Source organism: Pinus tabuliformis, chromosome X (assembly GCF_031772625.1).
Source record: "Pinus tabuliformis cultivar Carrire ecotype Pingquan chromosome X, CPIR1, whole genome shotgun sequence".
Classification (NCBI taxonomy): domain Eukaryota; kingdom Viridiplantae; phylum Streptophyta; class Pinopsida; order Pinales; family Pinaceae; genus Pinus; species Pinus tabuliformis.
Window position 1 is genome coordinate 1250513949 of NC_142308.1, and position 26326 is coordinate 1250540274.

The following is a 26326-nucleotide window of genomic DNA, read 5'->3' on the forward strand; positions in this document are numbered from 1 at the left end:
TGAAGAAAGGAAACTCTTGTTTTTTTTCTAAAATTTAACTAAGGGTCCCCATTCATTTAGTATTTTGGACAACACTTAAATGAACAAGGGGGGGGGTGTTGCTGGCCACAACAATTGGCGATTCACTTGGGAGAACCAGTTATCTCTGATCTTCTATTGACGTTTTCAAACTTCCGAAACAAAAAAATTTCTCAGAAAACTTAAACTTTATTATAAAAAGATAAAGCATATTATACTTCAAACTGTCAATGATATTTTGTCTCAACCTCTTTCTATTTTAATTACTTGTACCCTCAGCTTGTCCTTGCATTTACATCAGCCATTACTTGGTCTTGTAAAAAATAAAATAAAGTCTTCCCTGTGTAGCAGCCTTTTAAATATGCTCCTTTGTCGTAGGTAGAGCCTCTGCTGCCAGCAGGCGTCCATAGCCTCGACAGGGTTACCTATTACCCAGTAATGATCCTTTATCCTGCTTAAGGTGATCTACAACTCTTAAAGAAAAAACCCGGATTGATACTTTTTCCCTTTTTTATTCTTAAAGAACAATGTCTTGGTTTGGTAGCCATATTATGACACAGTCATTCACTTGATTTACACTTTTGTTGAACAAGCTGGCTCGCGATGAGACCCCTTGTCTTGTGATTTCAATAATCTTAAGTCGTTGCACTGTTTTGGTGGACAGTAATGGCAAAGTCAGCAAGTTATAATATCTGTGATCATGATAAGCCGGCTCATGATGAGACCTCTTATTCTTCAAGATATAGTGTATCCTTGGGTCTTTTTCTAAATGCTGCGATTTTCTTTAGCAGGGAGGAAGTCAATTTTTTTCCTTAAGAAAGTTCTGGACGACAATAATAGAGCTTTTTTTTGGAAGTGGTTGTTTCTACAGGGAATCCTTATTTTGTTATTGATGCCTTTCATTGTACTGACATAAAACAATTTCTTCACTAAGATTGATTTCTTCAAATTTCTTGGAGTTGAAACTAGTATCATATCTGGGTTAAAGTTCTATTGATAATAAAGATCAAGTTTCCAAGAGATTTGCTATTTATAGAAGCAGAAGTTCAAAATCTTGATAGAGAAAAGGTGTCTTTAGTAAATGTCAAATGCTGTTAACCATAGCAAATTTTATTATGGAGAAAAATATTTAACGAAATGAGAGATAGACATTCCCTAGGATTATGTACAGAATAGGGATAATCTCTTCTCTTATTTTGCCTACCAACTATTAAAAGTAAACCTAATAACCTAGCTAAATTACTCCTACTCCTATTCTAACTATATATAGAAAATTAACTAGGTGAAATGATATTTCCAGTGGAACCATCTTTTCATTTTTATTCCTACACGTATGTAACTTTCAAACATCAGTGTTAAGAACAAAACTTTTCTTGGACTGTTAATATTGGATGTGGAATAAGAATGTGTAACTTCAGTTGGAATTCTGTCTGAAATTTCTTTCTCATGAAAACTTCTTTCCAACTGGATACCTATTGGATCTTAAAAATCAAGATGAATTTCTGTTATGGATTGATGATCTCGTAATAGGAAAGATGACAAGCCAGGTTGCGAATATGATTTTTCAGTTTTAATGGCCTGTAACCTACTGTGCGTTAAAGTCAAGCTTTTAGAAATTTCTTGTAAAAGGGAAGTTTCCATATATAAATCACTAAATAAATCAATGAAGAATAGATGGAAATTTCTGGAAAGAGATTTATCAATTGGCGCGAATTGCTGACAAGTTTCGAAAGGTACTTTCCTTCGTTGATGGTGTTTTGGATGCCAAAGAAGTTTTTTAAGGAAGTCTGATATTAATTGATCTTGGAATTGAAAAAGTTCTATACTTCCTTGACACAGTTTAGTTTTCCAAAATGGTAGCACATATTTCGAATGTTCTTTGATAAGGTGCTCAACATACCATAGTAATCTATCAAAAGTCTAAAAATTTAAAACACAATCCGATTTTGTACAAAATGAGTGCAAGTGAGAAAGAAAGAAATGTTTATCTGTACAAATAATGTTACAGCACAACTGGGATTGACTTGGAATATCTTGTTTTTCACAAGAACTGGCCAAAATTATGGGATCCGAGCAATTTCGAATTCTGTCTTGTGAATCAGAAGACAAGTTATGATTGTGAACAGGCATGGGGGTTTCCTCATGATATGAATCATAGATCGAGGTATTGTCTTGGATAGTAAAATCATGCAAATAATCTTTTACTTTGAAATGAGGATTGACTGATATGATTCCTGAATTAGAATATCTCTCATTATCTGAGCTTTGTTGAGTTACTTGGGATAAATCAACAACATCATCGTTGTCAAAGTAGCTATCATAAATGATTTTACAGGTTTCCCTAGATTTCTCTTTTTCGTCATATATTTTCAGACAAGGAAGGTCAAGTGGTTCTTGTTTGAAAATGATCAAAGGATGTTCTATAGCTGTCTTTTTATCTTGAAAACCTAATGATGACTCATTTGAATAATCCTCTGTACTTTTTGAGATATCTTTAATATTGAGAGGGGAAAAATTATCATCACTAAAAACATCAGGATAAAGAGAAAAATGCGATTCTGGAACAATGCATTTGAAAATATCATCATGGAAAAATCTTTGTTCATTAGATTCATCATAGACATCAGGCTTTATATCATACCTTTGTGTACTGATACTTTTTGAAAGAGAAATAGTTTGTTGTTCTAACCTTGGCATCTGCATTTGTTGATTTGCAACGATATTATCTGACCTTGTATCAAAGTCATCTTATGGTTCCAAGGCAGGCTTTCCTCCAGCATTCTCGCTTTTGTCTTCTTGCATTAGAGCATGCATGTCTCCTAGGATTTGGGGACTTTCTTCATCATGGCTGATTTGTATATTCAAATTGGAATTCTCATTCACATTAGAAGAAAATGAGACAAAGCTTGGACTAATTTTTGCTTGATCAGACATAGGAGGCAGGGAATGCTCAGCATAATCTGAAGATTCTTCATCCATGAGTTCAGTTTCAAGATCATACTTTAGACAATTAAGATGAAATCGCATATTAAAATCCCTAACAAATTCATCTTGTTTCCGTAGATAATCAATTTCATCATATACCTGGTCATAGTCATAATAATCAAATTCACAAATGAAAGTCTTGACGAATTGGTCCCAGCTGTGAATTGAGGCAACTGGGAGGGTTCTGCACCATTTTCTAGCTTCTGCCGTGAATGTAAGAGTAAAAATTCTGCATAAAACGCCTTCATCAATTCTTTGAACATCCGAACTTGAAACTCTTTGAATAAATTGAAGAGCATGATTAAAAGCAGAAGAATTATTCTTACCATTGAATTTTACCTGAGACAAGAGTCTTACCACTTCAGGTTTGTTGGAAGAGGTAGGAACATGGATGCAACTCCAAATGGGAAGTTTGCGAGCAGCCATCCTGATTCAAATGTTACAATTGAAAATCATTCCAACAGACACTATGTTTAGGCCCTCCTTCTAGCGCCAAATATGTTGAGGCCCCGAAAATCGGGTCGACAACAAGGGGGATACCCACCCGGTCCGGACCTTGGTTGGTAGCTCCTTATCCATTTGGTATAGCGGGTCCGACTGGGGATAATGGGATCAATTTCCCAATATAAGGGTGTATGTGTGTGTGTGCAGAGATGGATGTTGCTGATCTAAGAATACTTAAAGCTAATTTAATTCAAACTTTTAAACTAACTCTATGCTATTGTAATCTAATGAGAAACAACACATCTAAGCTATGCTAACCCGGGGTGTATTTCTTCTATTATGTGATCTAAAGAGATTTCAAACAATAACTGATAATAAAGATCATTCAGCTATCATAAGAATAGAAATCAATTAAGATAAACCACTTTACATAAAAAGTTAGGCAAAACAGTTGTGAACAGCATATCGCATAATAAGTTATTCATATATCAGACATAAATAAATGGCTCCACCGTACAGAAGTGCCAAATGGTAACTCATACATTCATGCAGTAACATATAAACAACTGAAAATTGTATATCACTTTAAGAATATAAGCAGAAATGGCCAAGAGATAAAAGTACCATTTATGACTAATCCTACTCATAACCTTCAAGCAAAAAACGATTTATCTCTACTTGTTCTAACATCTATTAAGAGTACAAATGTGCAACATTAGTAGCAAACATCAAATGCAAACATTAATAAATCTCGATCCATCCATTCATCAAAACCTCCTCTGAGGGTGCAGAAGTGCATGTTCCGTGGACAAGTTTTTGACAAATTTCTGGACCCTTCTCCAAATGCAATGAGAAGGGTTAAAATACTACTTCCTAATTCTAATAATAGTGTATTTACAAAATTTAGGATGCGGTTTTCAAATGACCGTCCTTTTTCTAATCTAATTTTAAAGAAAAAACAACATTCTAAAATAAGGCTACTTCTGAATTTGGTCTTTAAAGCTGCAAGTGTTCATCATGGGCTTGAGGAGAGTCGGCTGGCTGACTTCTGCGCTGAGCTGGGCTACAAAAACAGAATCTATGAGATTTGGCACTACTTTTTCGGCCGCGTTTATGATGCATTTCACAGTCATCCATTGACTATGCGGCTTGACCAAGTATGCCCAGTAACACTCCCAATTTAACCTGTTTAATGCTTGGATCACTTTTCCCTTTTCCTGCGCCTTCTGCTTCCATTCTGCTTCCAGTCGTAGTTTGTTTGGTAGGTACCCCGGGGTGGTCTCTTCGATTAAATTGGCCCTGTGTAAATTCTCATTTACACAGTCGATAAGAATGCTTGCTTGCGTGGCCGCTGTCCCCGCTGCTTGTTCCGCCTGCCTGATTTGATCGTCCCATTTATTAAAGAGCAATTCTTTATGATTCTCGTTTATTCTGGGTGTACTTGCTCTTTTCCCTTCATCTTCATCCTGCCAAGCTAAGTATTCCATCACTTGTCTGTCACTCTGATCATAGTCACTCCACAATTCTACCACTTGATTGGTGATTTTATCGCTCAGCTCGTAATAGTGACTCCACTGTGATATCTTACGTCCCAAATCTTCCTGTTGCTGCAGTAGTTGCTCATTTAAGCCAATAGATTCTGAAATAAATTCCGCAAGCTTAGGCTCATATTTATGCATTTCTTGTAAAATTTGCAATTGTTTTCCTTTCTCGTCTAGACTTCTTTAATAGCCTATCTGCATCTGCTGAAAGTCTTCCTGCAACTTCTCGAGCTGTTTGGAAGCTTCAATACTATCATTGGCTTGTTGCAATTGTCGTTGTAGTAGCTGTATTTGATCTTATTGTTCTTTCAACAGTTGTTGAACTTCCGATGCCTTGTCAATAGTTGCAGAAGCATATGCTCCTGCGATCTGAGACAACTTAGTGAGATTTTCAGTTGGGTTATTGTTGGGGTCTTTCCATAAGACGTCCAAATGTTCAGCATCTTGTGACAGTGTATTTTCTAGTTTTCTTTTCTTCCTCTGTCTCCTTACAACTGCTTTATGTTGGGGACTATAGAATACGTCCAGTGGGGGAATTTCTTCTACATTAAGTAGAAGCTCAGAAGGTGGAGCGATAGGAATGTGCTCCGTTTCTGTGACACTGCTATGGTTGAAACCACTTCTTGCGCTACCTGTGTATTGTTCATAGGTGTTCTTGGGGCTTGCCCTTCAAGATTGGTCAGCTCATTGAAGGTTTCCCATTCTTTGTCCAGTTCTGTTGTGACGGGTGGCGCTTCAATGACAAGAGGGGGGACATCTCTTGGCAGGGAGGCAATAACCTGCTGTTGCGACATCGCACTTGACTGAGCCGTATCCGTAGTTGTTTCTTCGTTCTTTCCTTGGTTGCTTCCAGACCCTTTAGAATGTTCGGGCACTCCTTGCGCAGTGTTAGATTTAGATCTGGAAGTGCTAAAGTTTCCATTGAGGCTAACGCTTGGAGTTGGTTCTCTGGCAGGCAGTCGGAGCTTCTCTAGAGGAACACTGGCCAGCCTTCTTTCCCTGTATAACATGAATCTTTGGAGGTCATCTGGAGATAACTTCGACTGAGCTTCCCGCAAAATTTCCTGGAGTGAGCTTTTACTCTGAAATAAATCATCAAACAAATCTTTCTTTCCAACGAATACTTTTATTTTGACGTTTGTTGTGAAATCTTGGGCAACTTCATTTGGGTCAAATGGCCTTGCTGGGAATTTAAATAATTGTAGACACGTCACATTCTCCACTTCGGTGAAAGTGTGTCCTACATCGAACAATGAAAAGGCCCCACAAGCTACAGGAAACTGAGGCCATATGGCCTTCTTTTTGTCTTTTAGGTCTTTGGTCAGGCCACCTTCTGAACAGGTTTGATATGCAATTTCCCGAGCCAAAAGTTTATCGGGGATATACAGAGGCAGGACATGAGGAGGTACAATGCTTCCAAACACTCTAATATAGGTGAACCATTCTTCCCCGAACCATCTTGCGATGGGGATGATATCTATTTGTGCCTCGGGTGAGCACCTCGGGGGGTCTTCATCATACATCATTCTATACAAGGATAAGATAAGCCCGTGACAAATCTGGTAGAAGTGTGGGACGAACTGAGAATCCCATAACATCTTATGATAAACATGGATAGGTAATGGGTCCTGGGTAGTCCATTTCCAACCCATAGTGGGAAATTTAGACACATAACAAATAGAATCCATAACATATGCGGACGGATAAAAAGGAGGATAGATCCTTTGAGACAAGGATCTTTTAGACCGGTAATTGATAATAGCCGTGTATAGATTATCAGAAAAGATCTTGGCCCAATCCATAATATCGGTATTTGTGGCAGCATCTATTAATGGTATCCATTCAGATGAAAACTTATTGATATCCGGCATCCCAAATAATCTACAAAGCATGGCCGCAGCAAAACAATACGGAGAGGTGAGGGAACCAGTGCTGTACATACCGTTTTTGTCTTTTTTGAGCGGCTCCTCTTTTCTGGACCAATCTTTGGTGGTCTCTGCTAGGTTTTGGTTCTATGCCACAAATTTCTTAACGAATTGTGCATTGTAAGTCGTCTGCGGTTCAGGAAGATGATACATAAGCTTTAAATCTTGTGCAGCGAATGATCCGATGAGCCCATGTCCTTGAATCTTGAATTGTCTGTTGTTCATCTCTGCATTGTCAAGTATCCACTTGATCATATCCGTATATGGTAGAATTTTGGGCCTTGCTACTATCCGGTGAAGAAATGAACATGCTAGCTCCTCTAAGGACGCCTCGGAAGAGCATTGTGAGCCCGCGACAGCAGCAACCTTCATTATTCTGGGATTCTCTTCTTCAAGCAGTCTGTACATGCTTTCCCATGTCGATATCCCTGCGTCTCTGTTACAGGCTGTGTCTGTATACAAAGGCGCCATCTCCTTCGTCTTTTCCTCCGCCTCAGAGCCTTGAGCTTTATTTTTCTTTCCCATTTCTTCCTGTGTTTGGCTTTGAATCGTCTTTAGTTCTTCGTTCCTACAGCTTACGAGTGAAATGGAAATGACTGATCAAGAAAGGTGATGGGAGAGTTTTAAATGCAACAGATATATCAAATATGCCACCTTACGTGAAGTAATTCTTTACAAAAGCACGCGTCTTCATTTCATTTAATAGCTGACAACTAATTCCTTTACTATCATTAAAAGCGCATGATCTTGAGTCAGATTATGGTAAGTGGCTTTTCTTTGAATAGTGTGCCCGAAGGATTCGTGATGAAGTGATTTATGATTTGGTTACGTAATATCGCAGATCGCACCATCGCAAATCGCACCATCGCAGATCGCGCAAACATATGAATATAATATCGCAGCGATCGCAACATCGCAGGTCGCAGAAGTTTAATGTTTGCCGAATCTTGTCAGCTCATTTCTGCGATATGCGATCTTGCGAACGGTGTTATCACAGATCGGTAAATCTTGAAGTTTTTTCCTTATGAGTATTACTTTATTGTGATGCGATATTATGCTTAACACGAGAGTCTTGCGCATACCGATATTATAGAGAAATGGAGGCATTTCCTATCTTTTTTGCAACGCTGCTTTAAAGATATTTCCCTTATCATAGACTTAGGTTAAAAAAATATTCAAAAGACCTTTCTAAGCTTGTGATTGTAACCTTATTTTGAAGAAATGAAACTCTTGTTTTTTTTCTAAAATTTAACTAAGGGTCCCCATTCATTTAGTATTTTGGACAACACTTAAATGAACAAGGGGGGGGGGGGGGGGGGGGGGGGTGTTGCTGGCCACAACAGGTTGGCATCAGGGAGGATTGTCATCCTCACTGTCATCATCTGAAGAAGAAATATTTTCATAAGTATAAGGGATAGAGAGAGGTGGCACATCCACCGAACTAGGCTCGTAGGCCGATATATTTTCAACAAAATTTACATCTCTTCTAATGATAACATTTTTGGACTTAAGTGGAATAATTCTATATCCTTTGACATCTTCAGAATATCCAACAAAAATACATTTTTCACTCTTAGGTTCTAAAGCTTTGTGTTTCTCATCTGGAATATGGGCCCGTGCTTCACTTCCAAAAACATGAAAGTAACTTACATCTGGTTTAATTGAGGTACATGCTTCTTCTGCAATGATATTATTTAAAACCTTAGTAGGAGTGTGATTTATTATGTAATCTGCATAGTTAATTTCTTCTACCCAAAAATTAAGACTAAGTCCTTTAGATTAAAGCATACAATTAGCCATTTCCTTTAAGGTGTGATTCTTCCTTTCAACTACACCATTTTGTTGTGGAGTATATGGAACAGTATGTTGCATTTGAATTCCATGATCAGTGCAAAATTTGATGAATTTGTTGTTTACATATTCTCCGCCATTATCAGATCTTAGCTTAAGAATTTGATGTCCATATTGTTTCTGAACAAAGGCCTTAAAGGCCAAGAACATGTTAAATACTTCACTCTTGAGTTTTAAGAAGTATACCGAAGTGCATCTAGAGAAATCATCAATGAAAGTTAAGAAATACTTGTAGCCAAAGAATGAAACAACTGGAAGTGGACAACATAAATCACTATGCACAAGTTGTAAAGGGGTTGAGGAGTGCGAAGAGGCACGTTTTTCAAAACTATCCTGATGATGTTTTCCAAGTACATATCCAGAACAAACGCCATCTCTGCAAGATACCATAGGAAGACATGTCACCATATTTTCTTTACATAGATTTTGAAGGGAGCGATAGTTTAAGTGACCAAATTGCTCATGCCAAAGTTTGTTCACTTCATCATTATGAGCAAAAAATATCGAGGGAAGAGTTGATGGCCCAAAGTTGTTAAACTTATACAACCTTGTAGAATCATCAATAATGCCAGTAGCTAAAATCTGTCTAGGATCTCTTAGGTCTTTAATTACAAGATCATGAGGTGAGAATTCAACGATTTTACCTTCACCTGAATGAGTTATCTGATACACATATAGAAGGTTGTAGGATAAGGTTGGAATACATAATACATCATTAAATTGACCATTGTCTAGATGAATAGTTCCAGTCCCTACAACACTAAGTTTTTGGTGTTACAATCATTTAAAGAAGAAAACATGGCTTTGCTTTTGGCCATGTGATAAGAAGCTCCAGAATCAATGAGCCACTCATGAGAATGAGAAGAAGAAGATACATTTAGTGCATAACCAGACAAATATTCTTGACAACCATATGCAGAAAGTGCAATTCCTGAAGATGAAATTGAATTTGAAGAGTGCTCCAAATGGATGTTATGCTTCTTCATTGTTGCTTCCAAGGTTTCCATCTTCTTAAAGCATTTCGATTCTAAGTGGCCATCTTGATTATAAAAGTGGCAATGTCTATCATTCATCTTCCCTTTGTTTTTATTTTCCTTATCATTTTGTTCTTTATATTGATGATCTTATCCTTACTGGTAGTGATCCCAACCTTATAAACCATGTGAAGTCTAGCCTTAAAAAGAAGTTTGAAATGACAGACTTAGGACACTTGCATCATTTTCTTGGTCTTGAAGTCTTGCAAACCAAGGAAGATATTTCCCTTTCCCAGTCCAAGTATGCATGTGATCTTCTACGCCATTTTCACATGGAAGAGTGTAAGCCAACCCCTTCTCCCTTTCAGTTTGGAGCTAAACTTTCAGTCACTTGTACTTCCCCTAAAGTTGATGCTACTTTATACTGTCAGCTTGTAGAAAAAAATTTGTATCTGACCCATACTCGTCCTGACCTTTCCTTTTTTGTTGGACTTATTGCTTGGTTTATGTAAAACCCACATGAAATCATTAGAAAGCGGCTAAAAGAATACTTCGTTATGTTTGAGGTACAGTTCAGTTTGGGATTCATTATAGTGCAAAAGCATCTCCTATGTTGGTTGGTTTCACTGATTCCGATTGGGTTGGTGACCCTGATGATCGGATGTATACTGCAGGTTATGTGTTTAGGGGGGATATTCTCTAATGCCTCCTTCCTTCTCCTATTGTGTCATATTTGTACAAACTTCAATCCTATCCCAAGTTGTTCTTAAGGGGGGATGTTAGGATATTCCAACACATAGGAAATAGTTAAGTATAACTTGGTGTAGTGTAGAGTTAGGTAAAGTGTGTTTCTTTACTATGTACTTTTGTAACTTACAATCCGACGGTCACGATATGTTCTAGACATGAAGTGATCCGACGGTTCATTCTCTCCTTGGTATTACAACACTTGATCCGTGGCTTAACACCTGATTGGAGCATGGAGGGTCATTTGTAGGGTGACCATTCATGAGAGAAGCTTATGTAATTTTATTTATTTTATTAATAAATTCCCTGAAATAGTCGGGTTGGCTCAGGCCATGGATTGTTTCCCTCTTTGAGGGTTTTAACCACGTCAAGAATACTAATGTATTGATCTATGATCTATTTGTCAGCAGTGTCCTTTGGTGTTCTATCTGAGGAATTTACCCTATAAATTCCTACAAAATGTAGCTTGAAAGAACAAATACAAAATTGCTAATGTTAGCCTTTATTCTATCTTATGGTTTAATATTTAAATTAAAAAGAAGTCACATGGAAGGTTTTCTCTATTTTTAATCATCTTGGATTAAATTATATTTAAGAAATGTCATATGCAGTATCATGAATATTTAGGTTGTGCATACTTATTTTCCTTAGATTGGTTCTTGCCATTTCCTACATGTATAAAAATATACAAGTCCTATTTTGGTTCCCTGCCTTAACAATATAGAGAAGCACCACATATTGAATGATATATGCGACATGGTTGTTTCGAATTATTTCTCTTCTTAAAAGAGGAGAGTATAAAAATAGTGGTAAGATTCGATGATTTATTTTTTAAACCTTACATTATAAATTTTCAATACCATTAGTGGGGTTTTTGGTTTCAAAATTCCGCATAGATTTTATTATTATTATCCATTAAGGTATTTGATTTCATAAAGGAATCTGCTTGGATTTGTGAGTTTTGATTTAATTAGTTAACAAGGAATTTGAATGAGGATGTCTTTGTTCTAGAGGAGTTTTGTGTGTTTGATAAAGATTGCAATTAGCAAGATATGGGTTTGAGTGTGATTTTGATTTCAATTAATTTATTGAAAACAACTTCCAAGCTTTTGTAATTTTTTGCTGTGACACATATATTTATAAATATAAAGGTTCAATTTAAATTTATTATATTTTGTTTTTGGAAAGCATTGCACTTTATATTCAAACTTGTTAGGTAGTGTAACACACCCAAAACCTTAATGACTAGGGCTATTGGGTGTAATTAGACCCAACCTTCAAGGTTTATTATGAATATTGAATTATAAAAAATAGTCTTCTCTTCATCCCCTCAAATCATAATTCTGACACTAATATTGTTTTTTTCTCATCGAGATCTTTCCAACAATATAAATTTCATCTCATTCTAAGCTTTGGGCATAAATTCATGCTCATTTGAAGTTTTTCCCCTTAGGTCCACATCATGATTCATGCATGTGAACATGGCTAACATATGGAAACTCTTGGCCATGTGTTGGCCCCACACTAGTCCACATCCCTAGTCTATGTATCATACTAGATATTTCCATATTGATATTTTTATGAATTGCACCCATTTAATCCTCAAAAGCTCTAGTATGGTGATATAGTGGTATGGCTCAAAGTTTCAATATCCCAAAGGCCAATATGCTAATATGGATCGTATTGTCATGGAACTTCTTATATGTCATTATGGTTGATCATGTAGGTTTTAACCCCATACTAAAATTACCTGCATATGAATTCTAAAAACACAGAAAATAAACAATGCAAGAGCATAACACATAAAACACATATACATAGAGATTTTCCCCTTGATCCCAAAACTAGGACTATCAGCTTGATTTTTCATTATGTTCCTTTCAATGTTACAATACATATTTATACATGCTGAAGCATCAAATACCATAGACCGAAAACCATCGCATCCAAAACCATGTGTGAAAATCATGCACAAAACCATAGGTAGGTCTGCCTAACCTAATATAGGGTCCAAAAAAAAAATCTAGGGCGCTACCCCAGACCCATAGAGGGGGGTTACCTACACCCCTCAAACCCCTTGTGACCCCCCGCTACACAATCGGTGCAATCAAGGGGGGGCTCCACCGCCCCTCTAACCCCCGGGTTAACTACATGGGTTGGTCATGGAAAGAATATAACACAACCCAAAATTCTCCCACTTGTTGTTTTCTTTCCATAGGAGGCCACAAGAGAGCTTAGTCATTTATCCAGCCCTGCAATACCCATTGTTTCTCTACACCAAGAGAACTTCTTAGAGCTCACATATTTTGTCGATGCATCTGCAGTATTCTTCAATGTGTCCACCTTTACCAAAAACACCTTTTTGTCTTCTATCATATGCCTCACAAAGTGATACTGAACATCAATGGATTTGTCTTTGAATGATATGCAGGGTTCTTTGCCAAGAAAATTGCAATTTGGTTGTCAAAGTCTATCCTTATAGCTCCCTATACTAACCCCATATTTGAACACAATCTCTGCAACCAAACTACTTCCTTGCTTGCATGAGTGTCTGCCATTTACTTTGCCTCTATAGTTGATAGTGCCACTACAGATTGTTTCTTACTCATCCAACTGACTACACCTCCAAATAGGTTAAACACATACCCACTTGTAGATCTTCTCTGATCCAGATCTCCAGCCTAGTCTGCATCAACAAAGCCACGAATATCCATGATCCAGGTGGATATTGGTGGCCACCTGCCAAGTCCACCTGGACCCCCACCATTGTCTTTCTCAGCATTTTCAGTTTCCTTAATTGTAGCACAACTTACTATTTTTAGCAGTTTTTCGGGTCCTGAACTTCCGGAGCCGTTTTGAGGCCCTAAACGACGTTTTTTGGGAAATCTACCGCTAGCGATTTTTCTGATAAAAATCGTCTTTTCCGTCGTAGTCCTCGGAGAGATCTTTCCAACGGGCTATCATGCACGTCAAACGGAGATAGTATGACCAATTCGCGACCCCGGGAAGTTGATGTACCAACTTACCCAAAAACGGGGCCCACAATTTGGCGTTTCATCTTCTAGGGTTAGGTTTTGGAATGTGAAGGGTTTTCTATTGTTTCTCAACAATAAATAGGCCTCCGAGCCTCATTGTAAGACAGTTCAGAGGCATGTAGCCATCACATCTCTTCTCAGAGATAAGCTACCATCGCCCTAGCTAGTTTATTTCCATTTCTGTTGTAAGCATATTTGAGTATTTTCCATTAATGAAATGAAGTATTATTTCCGCTGCATCTTTGTGTATATGGTTATCTCTGTAATTTGTTGCGTTCCTGTTTAAATCCGGATCAGTGGTATCAGAGCGGTCTGCTTTTTCTCTGTTTTTCTTTGCATGTCCCCAACAAGGTCGGGATATAAGGAGTTAGGGCTTGAACTGGTTGAACCTTTGCAAGACCAGCCTCGCAAATCCCGACGGCCTCCCATGGCGGACGAGAAGAAAGACGAGGGGGCAGGAGATCCCATCAAAATCTTGCTCGAAGAAGCCCTCGAGTGACAACGGAACGCGATGATGGACAGTTTTGCCCAGATCCTTCAGCGGCTACCGAGAAGCAACGCATCGGCTTCCAGCAGCTACTCTGGAAACGCCACACCCTTTAAGGTACAAGTTAATTTTGAAATCCCCATATTCGAAGGTCAGATAGACGCAGATGCCGTAGATAAATGGTTAAATCTGCTAGAGGGTTATTTTTCTGTTCATGAATTTTCGAGTCGGGAAAAGATTGTTTTTGCTCTCCTCAAAGCAGCCCCCCACGTCAAGGACTGGTGGGAAACCTACTGCGAGCAGAATGATGAAAGTACTGGCTCACTATTTTCAGCCGCGCCCACCTGGGATTCGTTCCGGGATGCTATCAAGGAGCAGTACTACCCTGTCGGGAGCTATGAGGATGAATACATAAAGTGGACCACGCTGCGGCAGGGAAGGGACCAAGACGTGCCGGAGTTCACCAATCTTTTCCATACCCTTCGCACAAAGTTGGGTATCAAGGATTCAGAGCAACATTTGATACTCAAATACCGTGGCTGCCTGCACAAGTACATCCAGGAAGAAATACAATTCCTAAACATCCCCTCGCTCGGCGCAGCATACCGGTATGCCGTCAAGGTCGAGCAGAAGTTTAAACAAAAGAAGCGAGACTTTGGATCTGCGAATCCAAAGCAGGGGAAAGGTGCCCCTAAACCACAGAACAAAGGACAAATCCAAGGCGGGACAGCCCAAGACAACCAGCCGAAGCTGCAAGCAAAGAACAGCGCCGCGAAGCCGAGAAAGGACACTGGAAAATGGTGCGAGTTCCATAAGAGCTCCACTCACAACACAAGTGAGTGTCGGGCCAAGCAGTCACTGGTGGCTGAGCTAAAGGTTTCAGAATCAGATGCATGTTCCGACACGGAGTCAGAACCCGATAAGGGGTATGAAAAAGGGAAGCAGATCATTGATGCGGACCCCAGCGCCACTGTTGCTACCGCAAAGATCCAAAAAAATGAACCCGAAGATCTAGAGGAGGAGGAGCGTCTCTTCCACTCCCAGATGTGGGTAAAGGGCTCCCCGATACAGTTCATTGTTGATAGCGGGAGTCAAAAGAACCTCATTTCGGCAGAGGTCGTGAAGCGGTTGGGCTTACCGACCACATCACATCCACAACCATACACCATTGGGTGGCTTCACCAAGGACGAGATCTTCGCGTGAGCCAGCAGTGTCGCCTTCCATACAACATCAAGCCCTTCACGGATGAGGTATTGTGTGACATTGCTCCCCTTGAAGTTTGTGATGTATTACTAGGACAACCATACTTGTGGAAGCGACATGTTGTGTACGAATCAAGGCCCCGTGCAGTTATTATTACATTGGGAAATAAGTTGTTCAGGATACCAGAGGTAGCACCACCTGCCGCCCTCTCTTTGATTACTGCAAAACAATGCAGTAAGATCATTTCCAAAACCAGGAAATTTGTTTTCCTGATGATACGCCCTCAAGGAAAGAAGAAGACAGTGGCTGCGGCCTCCAAACGGGGCCCCTCTGCACGACAACTACAGATGGACAAGATTGTGGAGGAGTACGAGGACATCTTCACCTCCCTGGCAGGGGTTCCTCTGCACTGTCAAGTCAAGCACTCCATCGATCTGACCCCAGGTGCACCGCTACCCAATGGACCAATTTATCGGCGCTCCGTTCTGGAGAACGATGAAATCAAGAGGCAGATTCAGGAGCTCCTGCAGAAAGGTCACATCCGTCCGAGTTCATCGCCCTGTGGGAGCCCGATCGTGTTGGTACAGAAGAAGGATGGGACGTGGAGACTCTGTATTGACTATCGGGCGCTGAACAAGATCACTGTCCGTAATAGGTACCCGATCCCACGGATTGATGACCTCCTAGACCAACTAAAGGGGGCGAAATATTTCAGCAAGATCGATCTGAAGTCAGGATATCACCAGGTACCAATCGAACCCTCAGATGTGTGGAAGACTGCCTTCAAATCCAAGGAGGGCCTCTTCGAATGGTTGGTCATGCCTTTCGGATTGACGAATGCTCCTGCAACCTTTATGAGGCTAATGGATGACATCTTGTGGCCATTCACCAACTCCTTTGTAGTAGTATACTTGGATGACATTCTGATCTTCAGCCAGAGTTGGGAAGAGCACCTCCACCACATCCGACAGGTTCTCCAAACACTGCGGAAACACAAGCTATGTGCCAATTTGGAGAAATGCACTTTTGGCATGACCGAGGTTCAGTATCTGGGATACATCATTGATGAACAGGGGGTGCATGTCGATCCAGCCAAGGTCCAAGTCATTCGGGATTGGCCCTCTCCAACCACTCTAACAGAGCTACGCAGCTTTCTAGGTCTTGCCAACTTCTACCGCAGGTTTGTGTTGGGGTTTTCTCATATTTCTTGGCCCTTGAGTCAAGTCACCAAGGGCGGGGCGAAAGCAAAATTCTTTTGGTCTGAATCTCAACAGAAGGCATTCAGGGAGTTGAAGGATCGCCTCTGCACGGCACCAGTGCTTGCGTTACCAGATTTACAACAACCATTTGAGGTCGAGACAGATGCCTCTGACTATGCTATTGGGGCAGTCCTTACTCAACATGGACATCCAGTGGCATATCACAGTGAAACACTTTCAGACACAGTCCGGAAGTACCCCACTTATGATAAAGAGATGTATTCCATTGTACAGGCCTGCCGACAATGGAAGCATTACATTTTGGGGAAGGAAACGGTCATCCACACAGACCACCGACCTCTGCAGTTCATACAAACCCAAGGGAAATTGCAAAATGATCGCCATCAGAAGTGGTCTACATACCTGCAACAGTTTCACTTGAATATCAAGTACAAAAAGGGCAGCACCAATAATGTTGCAGATTGCCTCAGTCGACCACTGATCATGGCGCTAACCACCGTGCTCAACTCCTGCGGGCACGAGACTTCTGATTGGCCACTTCTCTACAAAAGCGACCCAGAATTCGGCCACACATACCAGACACTCTTGGAGGGTCGGCAGGTTGCAGATTTTCACCTCCAGGATGCCCTATTATGCCACCTCGGTCACCTTTGTGTTCCTTCAAGCGAGCGTGCCAAGATGATTTGGGAAGCGCACTACAGTTGGGCTGCTGGGCATTTCGGGGTCGAGAAAACAGTGGCAGTACTGCAAAATTATTTCTATTGGACGAATCTTCGACAGGATGTTGGGAAGTACATCCGATCATGTACTGCCTGTGCCATTGCCAAACCGACCATTAAGAAGCAAGGCCTCTACACCCCGTTGCCTACCCCTAGTCGACCTTGGGAATCCATCTCCATGGATTACATGTCAGGCCTTCCTTCCACTAAGCATGGAAATGACTGTGTTTTTGTGGTCGTCGACAGGTTCTCAAAGATGGCCATTATGATGGCCTGCAAGAAGAATATCACAGCAGAAGCCACTGCTAAACTCTTCTTTGAACGAGTGTGGGTGCACTTTGGGATCCCACAGTCTATCATCTCAGATCGAGACAGTCGGTTTCTCAGCACATTTTGGTCCAGTCTCTGGTCAATGATGGACACCAAACTCACGAAGTCCACAGCCTTCCATCCTCAAACTGATGGCCAGACAGAGGTTGTCAATAGGATGATTGTGCACATTCTGCGCATGTATAACTCAAAGCATCCACGCACATGGGATGAGAGCCTCCCCTATGTTCAGCATAGCTACAACCGAGCTCTTCACAGCTCCACTGGCCATAGCCCTTTTCAGGTGGGTTTGGGATTCTAGCCACTATGCCCCATTGATGTGGCCATGCCACTTGCAGCTACTCACATGAATTCAGCTCATGTCCAGTCCGAAACAGATAAGGCCACCAGCTTCATTGAGCGCATCCAACATATTTGCCAGCAGGTCCATGAAATTCTTGAGAAATCAAATGCCAAGTACAAGCAGCGACATGATCAACATCGGGTGCCACACAAGTTTCAGGTGGGCGACAAAGTCTGGTTGCATTTGCAAAAGGAACGCCTTACTGGAGCCTATCGGAAATTGAGACCACTCCGATATGGTCCTTACACCATTACTAAGGCTATGGGAGACAATGCATTTGAGCTCAGCATTCCCCCATTCCTTGGCCTGCACCCAGTGTTCAATGTGGACCGCCTTCGGCCATACTTTCCACCATTGCTAGACACATCCGACATTGCAGAACAGCTCAAACCCACATAATTAAATCCAGATTGCATGGAACAAGCTGCAACTGATCGGATCATGGACACACAGATCAAGAACACTCGCCAACAGAATATCCAACTGTATCTAGTTGTCAAAGCAGGCCAACTCCTTCAGCAGGGCAAGTGGCTCACCAGGGAACAAGTTCAGCAGAAGTTTCCTCATCTCATGGAGGATCTCAACGCAATGGGGACCATTGCTTCCTAAGGGGGGAGGAATGATCCAGGTGGATATTAGTGGCCACCTGCTATCATGCACGTCAAACGGAGATAGTATGACCAATTCGCGACCCCGGGAAGTTGATGTACCAACTTACCCAAAAACGGGGCCCACAATTTGGCGTTTCATCTTCTAGGGTTAGGTTTTGGAATGTGAAGGGTTTTCTATTGTTTCTCAACAATAAATAGGCCTCCGAGCCTCATTGTAAGACAGTTCAGAGGCATGTAGCCATCACATCTCTTCTCAGAGATAAGCTACCATCGCCCTAGCTAGTTTATTTCCATTTCTGTTGTAAGCATATTTGAGTATTTTCCATTAATGAAATGAAGTATTATTTCCGTTGCATCTTTGTGTATATGGTTATCTCTGTAATTTGTTGCGTTCCTGTTTAAATCTGGATCAATCCAACACTCTGTCAAATCCTGGTCTTCCTTGGTAGCACAAACCATGATCACTAGTGCCACACAAATACCTGAAAACCCGCTTCACTGTTGTCCAGTGCTCCTTCCTTGGTTTTGACATAAACGTGGTCAATACTCCCACTGCATGTGCAATGTCTGGTCTAGTACATACGATTTCATACATCAAGCAACCGACTGCACTTGCATATGGAACACGGGACATGTCCTCTTCCTCTTCTTGTGTCTTGGGACACAGTTCAGTAAATAACCTCACACCTATAGGAATAGGAACCTTCACCAGTTTACTATCCTGCATATTAAACCTCTGCAATATCGTCTCGACATACTTCCTCTGGTTTAATTAGAGCTTCCTCTTTTCCCAGTTGTTAGGACTCCAAATTGACCACTTTTGACCTTGTATTTTTGTTATAATACTACCCTCTTCAGTCCATAAGTTGATAGCCTTAATTATATAATGACCTAATCATTCCAAGGTATGAAGTAACTCTCCTCATTACTATATGTCTAATCATTCATTACATATTCATGTTATCTTTATAATTAATCTTTGGAGAAGTTAACCAAGTTGCTAAGTAACCGTTGAACTGTCTAAAGTCTGCAAAAATTATAGTTCGTAGTTGCTGCAACACCAGAAACAGCAACTACGCAGTTGCTGCAACACCAGCAACAACAACTATCTAAAGCAAGGAAAACGTTATTTTGCAACAACTGGAACACCGGAATTGGCAAGCGGAAACAACAACTATCAGAAGATCGGCAGAGCTCCATGCTGACACAGCACGATCAGCAACTATCCAAAAAGGGTAAAACACAGTTACAGTTGCTGAAACACCAGGAACAACATGAGTTTACTAAATCAGCAACAATGGTGAAGCGGCAAAGGATAGTACGAGGATTCCAAGAAGACGGTTGAGGTTCGTTTACCAACTGTGTAACAGTAAGAGACCCAAGAAAGAATACACCGTCACACTGGTGTAATGGCATCCTGTAACAAGGATGGATTTCTTATTTTTGACAAAAAGGTTAAACTGAATGAACTACGACGGTCTATTGTAATAGATGTCTCCTCTATAAAGAGGAGACATCTACATTATAAGAGGGGGGAAGAAAAAAACAAGTTGTAAGAGAAATTTTGAAAAACAAAAGCAAGTCTGAATCTTCATTGTAACTGGACATTTTGGTAGATGAATAAAAGGTTGTTCTGAGCATTTAATTCAGCATCTGTGTTCTGGGGAATCTTGTGAGAGGGACATGGCCCACCTTCTTCACAAGATTCACCCATTTATCTTCTGTTAGTGTGTGAGTGTGTTTGAATTCTGTAGCATTACCTCTGGTAATTTCCTTTTGCTGATACTCTGTTTTGTTAGTTGCTTGATATTGTAAAAGAGTACTTCACCGGTGATTAGGAATTTCAGTGTGTATTGACAACTTGGTTACAGGGGCAGGTGCTGAACATCCTTACCCTGAGGATAGGGTCCTGATCCTCTGCTAACAGAGCAACCATTATTTTTCTTTGCAGATTTGTATTCTTAGTTAATTGCTTTTATTTCATCTCTGCAATATATTTTAACTGCTATAACATAGAGTAAGGAGTTTGACAGAAAATAGAATTGTGTATACTACAACTTTTAATGCTTTTAGAGTTAAGTACATATAGTACGAGGTCACCTTTGAAATAAAAGGACTTTCCCAGGTTGATAAATTAATGTGGTACTCGACTGTTTAATCAATAAACAATTCGAGTAGCCAACATTTTGGTGTCGTTGTCGGGGAAGGCGACTAGAGATTTTAAAAGCATTAATGATTTCCTTTTAAGAATAACAGGTGCATGAGAGGACGCAGGAAACCTAATTTCACAGGTGGCAAAGTCGGGGGAGGAAGAAAGACCTTCATTGGTGAAATTATTTCAAAGGCCGAGACATCACATAGGACGAGTTCCCGAAGACCTCAGATCCAGTATTCCTCACAAACAGATCGACAGACGGAGGAAGTACTAGGACCTGAAAGGAAGCTGGAAGCACCAGAGCACACTAAGGAACCGGTAGAAGAACCTGAAGAGACAGAAGATACTGAAGATAGAGCAAGCGATTCAGGAAAAAGACCAATGGAGGATAACAGAGCGGAAGTAAGGGGGGAAAACTCACTCTCTACCCTGGAGTTCCCTATTGGGGAGCTCCTGAGAGGGGCAACCCCTATGAAGAACATTCCACTTTCAGCATTACCGAACTTTCATGGGTTATCCTCTGAAGACCCAGATGAATTCCTATTTGAATTTGATATACTATGTAGGAGTTATGATTATGTGAGCCCTAATCAGAAACTAAAACTGTTTCCAGCAACACTGAAATGGAATGCATTAAGGTGGTTTATGAGCTTAGGAGCTCAGGCAATCACTACCTAGGATCAGATGAAAGAAAGTTTTCTAGACAAATACCAGGATTACTGCCGAACAAGAGAGAGGAAGGAAGAGTTGTTTAAAATGGATCAGAAGGAGGACGAGAATCTGGAGGACTTTGTGGAAAGACTGCAGTATAATCTGCAGCGGTCTGACCACCCTACCATGAATAAAGATATTCAATAAACAATACTGTTGAAAGGGGTATGAGATGACTGCTTGGACATGTTGAATATGCTGGGAAAAGGGGACATTTCCAAGGAACCATTTGATGAAATTATCAACCTCTGTATGAGATGTTCAAGAGGAGCAGTAAGCAGACCAAAAAGCAGGGACAGCGTATATTCAAGAGTCCAGAAGTCAGCAATTGGAGGAGCAACAAGGGCTGAAATAGGTAATTTGTTGGAAGAATTTAAAACTGAAATGTTAAGCTCTTTTGCTTCACAAATTGATGCTCTGCAGGTAAAAAAGAAGCAGGCAGAAGCAGAAGCTGCCCTGGCTATTTTTTGTTCTAAATGCAGAGAAAAACACCCACTCAGGGAATTCCCACTAGATAAGGTACCAGTCTGCACGATCTGTGAAAAGGACCATGAGACCCAGCAATGCCCCTCTCTGCCGGGAATAAAAGCAGCACTGTAGTCAACTGAAGAAGAGGCTGAAGCAGTGTACCTGATGACACAGAGGAGGCAATGGCCACAAAGACAAGGTATGAATTCTAACACAGCATTTAGTCGTTGGAATAATCATTCTTCTTTTCAAACAAATTACCCACCCATGAACCAAATGCAGTACCCACCCTTTAATCCAATGAATTTTCTACCCATGCAGCAACCAAGTCTTCCTTTTGTTGATCCTACCATGTGGAATCCTTGGGCTCCCCAGCAATCGTATTTTAATCAATGGAATCCAAACTGGGCAGCCCAGAAGATGCCATTTCCTCAGCATCAACAATCTCTTTCCTTACCATCCAATACTCCTCCGAATAACCAAGCAATTAGACCACAGCTGCCTATGCAACCTAACCCCAACCCAAATAATAATAAAGCTCTGCAAGTAATTGATGTTCAAAATCAGCCTGTTTCCCCTATGCAATGTAACGATATCCATCTTCGTTCTGGGAGAATTGTTGAACCCATCATTGATGACATTACTGACTCTGATAAAGAGGAAATTGGAAAAGAAAAACCGGCTAACAATAATGCTGAAACAATTGAATCAGCATCTAACAACACTGCTCAAACAGCAGATCCGCCATTCCCTGAACGTCTAGCTCTCACCAAAACGCTTGAGCAACCTAATTTTAACCTTTTAGGCGAACTGCAGAATTTATATTTCAAAATTCCATTGTTGCAAGCACTAAGAGATGTTCCCATTTATGCTAGCACTGTTAGAGATATCTGTATAAAAAAACCTGGAAGAAAAGCTAAGGACCTCCTCACAGTTCATGTGATGGGAGAACTGACTGCTTTGATGACAGAAAAAGATCCTCCTGTGAAATATGGTGACCCTGGTCACCCTACAGTAACAGTTCAGGTTGGAAAAACCTTTGTCTCTAAAGTTCTAGTAGATTTGGGTGCTGCAATAAACATTATGACACTTGAAACAACACAATTGCTGCAGTTAGAAAACTTTATTTGGGAAACTCCAACCATCCTAGAGCTGGTTGATCGCTCTACAATTAAACCTGAAGGAGTCATTGAAGACCTGATAATTTCTGTAGAATCCTGGAATTACCCAGCTGATTTTGTGGTGTTACAAACTAAAACAAAGTTGGGGGGTCATCCACTGATTCTAGGAAGACCTTGGCTAGCTACAGCAGATGCTTTCATCAGCTGTAGATCAGGATCAATGACCATCTCTAATGGACAAGAAACCAAATAGCTTACCCTTTATCCTCATGCTACACCCATGATTAATAATGACAACTCTGTATGGGTAGATTATGAGGATGAAGAAACCCAACCTATCTTGACTATCGAACAAGCTTTAACTTTCAAAGATTCTACCGAAGATGAATTAATCAGTAGCTTCATTTCTGAACCTTCTTCGGTCAGCCCAGAAATGCATAATCACTTCATTGCAATCTTAGAATCTGAATCTCAGCAGAACCTAAAAACTGAAAATTTATCTCAGACAATAGCAGGCAGCTCCTCCAAAAGTACAACAATAGAAATTGAGCCTGGCAAAACATTAAATATAAATCCTAACTAAACTGATAATGAAAAACAACAGTTAATAAAGTTACTCTCGGAGAATAAAGAAGAATTTGCATGGGATTATACAGACATGAAGGGGATTTCTCCTGAGCTATGCACCCACCGCATTTATATTAAAGAAGGATCCCGCCCAGTCGGTCAACCCCAGCGACGGATGAATCCCAATTTAAGGGAAATTGTGAAGGAAGAACTTCAAAAACTGTTGAATGCAGGATTTATATATCCTATATCTGATAGTGAGTGGGTTTCCCCACTTGTAATTGTACCCAAGAAAAATGGCAAATGGAGAGTATGTGTGGATTACAGAGCTCTAAATAAATCCACCCAGAAAGACCATTTCCCTTTACCATTCATTGATCAGGTATTAGATAATTTGGCAGGTAAGAAATTCTTTTCATTTTTGGATGAATTTAGTGGATACAATCAGATTAAGATTGCACCCCAAGACCACGTTTACTAGCCCATGGGGGACCTTTGCTTACAGGGTTCTTCCATTTGGGCTATGTAATGCTCCAGCAACATTTCAAAGAGCAGTGATAGGGATTTTTTCTGATATGCTAAATGATTCCTTAGAAATATTTATGGATGACTTTACTCCTTATGGAGTGACTTTTGAGGATGCACTGCAGAACCTTGAAAAAGTACTTAAGCGATGTATAGAAGCACACCTTGCCTTAAGCACTGAAAAATGTCATATGATGATGAATCAAGGTATTGTATTGGGTCACTTCATCTCATTCCTAGGAATTCAAGTCGATCCAGCCAAAATACAGGTAATTCAGACCCTCCCTATCCCCAAAACACAAACTGATGTAAGAAGCTTTTTAGGACATGCTGGATATTATAGAAGATTTATCAAGAATTTTTCCAAAATAGCTTCTCCTCTATTTGTGTTATTAACAAAAAATGTTGAATTTAAGTGGGCTGATGATTGTGAAAAAGCATTTAATGAACTTAAACATCAGTTGTCCACATCTCCCATTTTGAGAGGACCTGATTGGGCACTACCCTTTCATATATCCTCTGATGCCTCAGATACTCCAATTGGAGCTGTCTTGGGCCAAGAAGAAAATAGTCTTCCCTGTGCTATTTATTTTATTAGTAAGAATATGACACCAGCTGAACTGAATTATACAATCACTGAGAAGGAATTCCTAGCAGTCATTTATGTTATCAATAAGTTTCGACATTATATTACTGGTTACATTACTTTTGTGCATACTGATCACTTGGCCATTAAATAGCTAATGAATAAATCAGTTACAAACGCTCGAGTTACCAGATGGTTATTATTATTACAAGAATTTGACATCGCAATTGAGGCCAGGAAAAGAGAATTTAGTTGTTGATTTCCTTTCTCGATTAAAAACTGATGAAAATATTCCAGTAGATGATTCTTTTCCTGATGAATATTTATTTGCAGTATCTGCTCACTCACCTTGGTATGCAGACATTGCCAACTGTTTAGTTGCAGGAAAATTACCATCGCACCTATCACACAGGGAAAAAAGGAAGATCATTCAGCAAAGTGCTAAGTACAGCTGGATAAGCGGGTGTCTTTTCCACACAGGACTCGATTAGGAAATCCGGAGATGCATTGGTGAAGATGAAATTTATGATGTGTTGAAAGCTTGTCACGATGGCCCTTGTGGAGGGCATTTTGCAGATAAAAGAACAACACACAAGGTACTCAGAATGGGTTATTATTGGCCCTCACTCTTCAAAGATGCAAGGAAATATGTGAAGGCCTGTGATAGCTGTCAAAGAATGGGCCAGCCTAATCACAGGGATAAAATGCCACTCAAACCCGAGGTAATTCTCGAACCTTTTGAGAGATGGGCATTAGATTTTATAGGTCCCATTAATCCCCCATCCAATCAAAGAGTGTACATACTAGTGTGCACAGATTTTATGACTAAGTGGGTAGAAGCTAAGGCACTCCTTAAAGCTAATGAAGAATCAGTACTAACATTTTTATTTGAAGAGATATTTGTTAGGTTTGGATTGCCTATAGAACTAGTCACGAATGGAGGACCTCCTTTCAACTCTCATGGCTTCAAGGATACACTTCAGAAATATCATATTAAGCACAAAATGACTACACCTTATCACCTCCAGGCAAATGGACAATTAGAAAGCACCAATAAAGTCATAGAATTCATCTTGACAAAAACAATAAAGGAGAATAGAAGGGACTGGTTTCAAAGGTTGCTTGAGGCACTATGGGCCTATAGAACTACTTGGAGGAATACTACGGGCTTTTCACCTTATGAATTAGTTTTTGGAAAAAATGTTGTTTTCCCTGTAGAGTTTGAAATCAAAACTTTAAGAACTGCTTTAGCTGTTAACCTTGACTTGACTGATGCACAGACAGCCAGGTTGCAGCAGCTTCAGGAATTGGACGAGAAGAGACTGGATGCCATCCATCAAACAACCATGATACAGCAACAAAGAAGTAGGTGGCATGACAGAACCATCAAGCAAAAGTAGTTCCAGAAGTTAACTGGGCTCTACTCTATGACTCCTGTTTTGAGAATTTCCAAGGTAAGTTAAGAACAAGGTGGTTAGGGCCTTATGAAGTAAATGGTGTTTTTCCAAATGGGACAATCAGACTTTTAACGATTGATGATAGCAGAACACCACTACTAGTGAATGGGTATCGACTCCGTTTGTATCAGCGGCCTGTTTCTAAAGAAGATTTTAAAGCTACTTGCATGACAGACATACACTATGCTTTCCTGGGGGAACTTGCTGTCCCTCAAGGCACCTAAATTTCTGTTCATTTATTTATTTTTTTAGATTAGATATTCTTTTCAACTAATAATCCCTGCCAAGGGTTGCCATGTTAC